At 21.0% G+C, this 3,839-nt stretch overlaps 1 protein-coding gene across 1 annotated transcript in view; it reads left to right on the top strand.

Moving 5' to 3' along the window:
- Positions 1 to 3,765: 3,765 nt before the first annotated feature.
- The window catches only part of LOC111315770 (embryogenesis-associated protein EMB8-like), a 22,950-nt gene continuing 22,876 nt past the window's right edge, over positions 3,766 to 3,839 (top strand). Inside the window, exon 1 of the mRNA XM_022917769.2 lies at positions 3,766 to 3,839. This exon is cut by the window's right edge and continues 447 nt beyond it. The gene's annotated coding sequence lies outside the window, so the exon portion shown is untranslated.

Consider the following 3,839-nt stretch of genomic DNA (forward strand, 5'->3'; position numbering starts at 1 on the left):
ATACTTTTGGAATAATATAATCTTTTTTAAATGAGGTTATGAATATTTGTGGTAATGTTTTTGTTTTTGTTTACGAAATATTTGCAAAATGAGTTATTATTTTTTTTAAAAAATAAAACAAAATAATATTTTCAAGTAAAATATATGATCTTAGAGATCTTGCTTCCATATTGGAGGAAATTCAAATAATTATTTTCACCAAATATTATTTTTGTTTTAAGAATTATTATGATAATTTCTTAAATGGAAGAAAATTTTTCCTAAATTCTTCTTAGGAGGTGTTGGGTTCGATGGAAAGTAAGATTCCTCTTTAAAATTTTAGTTTTTATAATGTGATTCTTATGTTTGGTTCCCAATAATGTGATTCCCTAAGATTTTGTAAGATTCCCGATAGTATCAAAAATAGGGAAAATAACCCTAAATTGTAAACCTTCATTTCCCTTAAGTTTTCTAAGATTCTTAACGAAATGTAAAATTTAATTCACTTTTGTCCTTGATAAATGGTTTTTACATTCTATATGACCTTTCAATATAAAAAATTTGTATGATAAATTGAGACCTAAACTAACACGCATTGAGCATTTCAACTCTTATCCTTTGACACCTAGTAATTACCATGTTTAAATTTTATTTTTCAAAAACAAAAAATTAATTTAGTTTTTATTTGTATTGAATTTTTATTCATTAGGATTATATTTGTATTTAGTTTGTGCAATTAATTTAAATTTATTTAATAAAAATTCAATAATTAGTAACATATGTATATTTTTTTAAATAATATTAAATTATTTGAAATTAAAAATACAATAATATTAAATTATTGAAATTAAAATTATTTTAAATATTGATTGTATTGAGATTTGAAAGATAAACTATATTTTCAAAATTTTGAAATTTTAACAATGATCACATTTTTAAGATAAGAAACATAATGGATATTGAAACTTTATTTTTGAAATTCTAGAATTTTAACATAGACCTCGTTTTTTAAGATAAGAAACGTAATGGATATTGAAATTTTATTTTTGAAAATTTGAGTTTTAACAAAGATTGTGTTTTTAAGAAAATAAATGTAGTGGATGTTACTACTTATAATAAAATTAAACTAAATATAAAATATCTTTACTTAATATTTTAGATATAAAACGTAAGGTCGATATGCTTATTTTCTCTACTTAGGGACAATCAATGTAAGAATAGTAATTAAGATTGTAAAATTATCTTTATTGAAAATATGAAAAAGAATTCAAAATTTTTTTTTAATTTTAATGTGTTATAAATGTCATGTATTGTTTAAGGAAAATATAGTAAAAAATTTTATTAGATAACCTTACACTCCTCTAAATTAAATATAAAAATATTACATTCCTAAGTAAAAAAAACTTAGAAATCACACATTCTTCTTTATTATCACTTTCTCTCAAAATCACTTTATTTCTCGAAATCTAAAAGTCTATGAACCATACACCCTTTTAGATGTTGAGGAATTTAAGAAAATTTTTTATACCAAACATTTCTCATTCATCTCAAATTAAGATCTTTGCTAAAAAAAAAATATGAGAAAATCTTTTTAAGTGGATGAAAGAAAGAGTGGAACAAAATTGATTATTTGCATTATGTTATTTTTTTTAATGTGCATCATTTATATTGCATCATATGCATGGTATTTATTAGTGATAAAAGTGAAATGACAAAATAAAACTAATAAGGGTTTTAGAAATTAAAACAAGGATAATATATCCTTAAGTAAAAATAGTTCTTGGGATCCTATCTAGATATTGAAAAGATTCTCAATAATTATTTTTTATGAAAGAATATTATCTTCAATTTTTAGGAATATTATGAGAATTTCAAGTAGAAGACTATTTTTTAAAATTCTATCTAGATATTGGATAATTCTTAAAAAAAATTTGAAACTAAAACTTTTTATTTTATTCCTAAACAAAATAATCTTTTTTTTTAAAAAAGACAAAAAGATTTTATGAAAATAAAAGGAATTAGGAGAGTTATCTTTAAATATCAATTAAGATTATTTTTATTAATGTTAAGAGGATAACACTTAATTAATTGGTACTATGTTTGGAACAGGTGATGTGAAATTGTTAATCTTTCTCTATACATAATTGTACTTCTGAACTTGATTTTGATTTTTTCACAAACAAAAAAAAATATCTTTTTAAGAAATTTTAATTAATTTTAAAGTTTTATTAAAAAAAATTTTCTTAGATGACTAATCATACTTACCCAAAAAAAAATTGATGACAACTTTCTTTACATTTAAAATTCTTTAACTTACATATCATGCCTGTATAGTGTTATATTCGGGTCTAGGTATTATTCATTGCAAACTCATCTAAAGATGGGAATGGTGATCTAAGTCCTAAAAAATAAGGGGAACACCGAGCACCCTATTTGGATATGGTGAGGTGGAAGCATTTTTATCTAGCTACACTATTTTTTATTAGATATTTGAATCAATTAAAAATATAAAATGTATTATATGTGCACAAATTAAAATAATTTTAAGTATTTGATTATCTTTACTTAATATTATTATATATAAAATTTATTTTGGATGTCTTGTCGATTGCACTCTTAAGAAGGGGTTTATCACCAATTCTAATTTTATATCGATCTTATCATGAAAGTTGATCCGTATATTTGTTTTGCGTGAAAGAAATTAATGTTAATGTAGTAACTAGGCTCCACAAAATTTAACAAAATATATACAAATATTTTTCAAATATTTATTTACAAAATATTATTTAATCTATATAAATAATTTTAATAATTTTTAATAATTTATTAATTTTATAAATATTAAAAATATACTATAAATTTTAATCTAATATCTTAATAATCATTTGTTTTATTTTCATTTTACTTCGCATGCATCCAAAATTCTAAATACATATTCTAACATTACCACTATAACTAATTAAATAATTTCATAAATGTTAAATATATATTATAATTTTTTTATATAAATTGTAATTTAATATTTTAATATTATTTCTTTTTTCATTATACTTGTCATACATCTAAAAGTATATTTTATCACAATCGAAATATCTAATCTCACCTACTTTTCAATATAAATTAATCTCTTTCGTCGTCCAAAATGAACCTTAACGAAATTAGGCAATAATAAGATTATGTTTGAATTTTGTTGTTTTTATGATGAGATGATTAAATTTATCATATCATCAATTAAATTTAAACATCAATTTTAATAAAATTAATTAAATAAAAAAAATTTCATTAAATTTTTTTAATTATAATTATAATAATTATTATTATTATTTTTAATTTTATCAAAATTAATTTTACCCTCGCCTAAATTGAATCTCAGTTACCTGAAGTTCATCGTGAGTGTCGAAAAGTAGGGTACAACAGGCGCAAGAGTGAGCGATTTGATTTGACATGAACGTTGTATGTTGTATAAACATGCTATTAAATATTCATAAAAATTGCTATTAAATATATTATGATATGACGTAAAAACATATAAAAATAAAATAATATTATTTAAAATGTTTTAAATTTAATAAAATATATTTTTATTTTTATGTAAAAATAAATTATGATATTTATTTACAGACAAGTAATTAATTTTTTACATGAATATAAAAATTACCGAATATTCTTTCATGTCGATTATTACGAAGATATCAAAAAAGTTGTATCCAACGGCTAAAAGAAGGAGTCACCAAATCGAACTACTCACATGAGCTGTAAAATCTCTGCATCCTTAATTGAATTAGCGGAGTTGACATTTTCCTTATGATTATTATATGCATGATAAAGAAAGACAAATGCCACAACAAAGGTCAGAAATT

Source organism: Durio zibethinus, chromosome 20 (assembly GCF_047325235.1).
Source record: "Durio zibethinus cultivar Kanyao isolate XHJ-2024 chromosome 20, ASM4732523v1, whole genome shotgun sequence".
Lineage (NCBI taxonomy): Eukaryota > Viridiplantae > Streptophyta > Magnoliopsida > Malvales > Malvaceae > Durio > Durio zibethinus.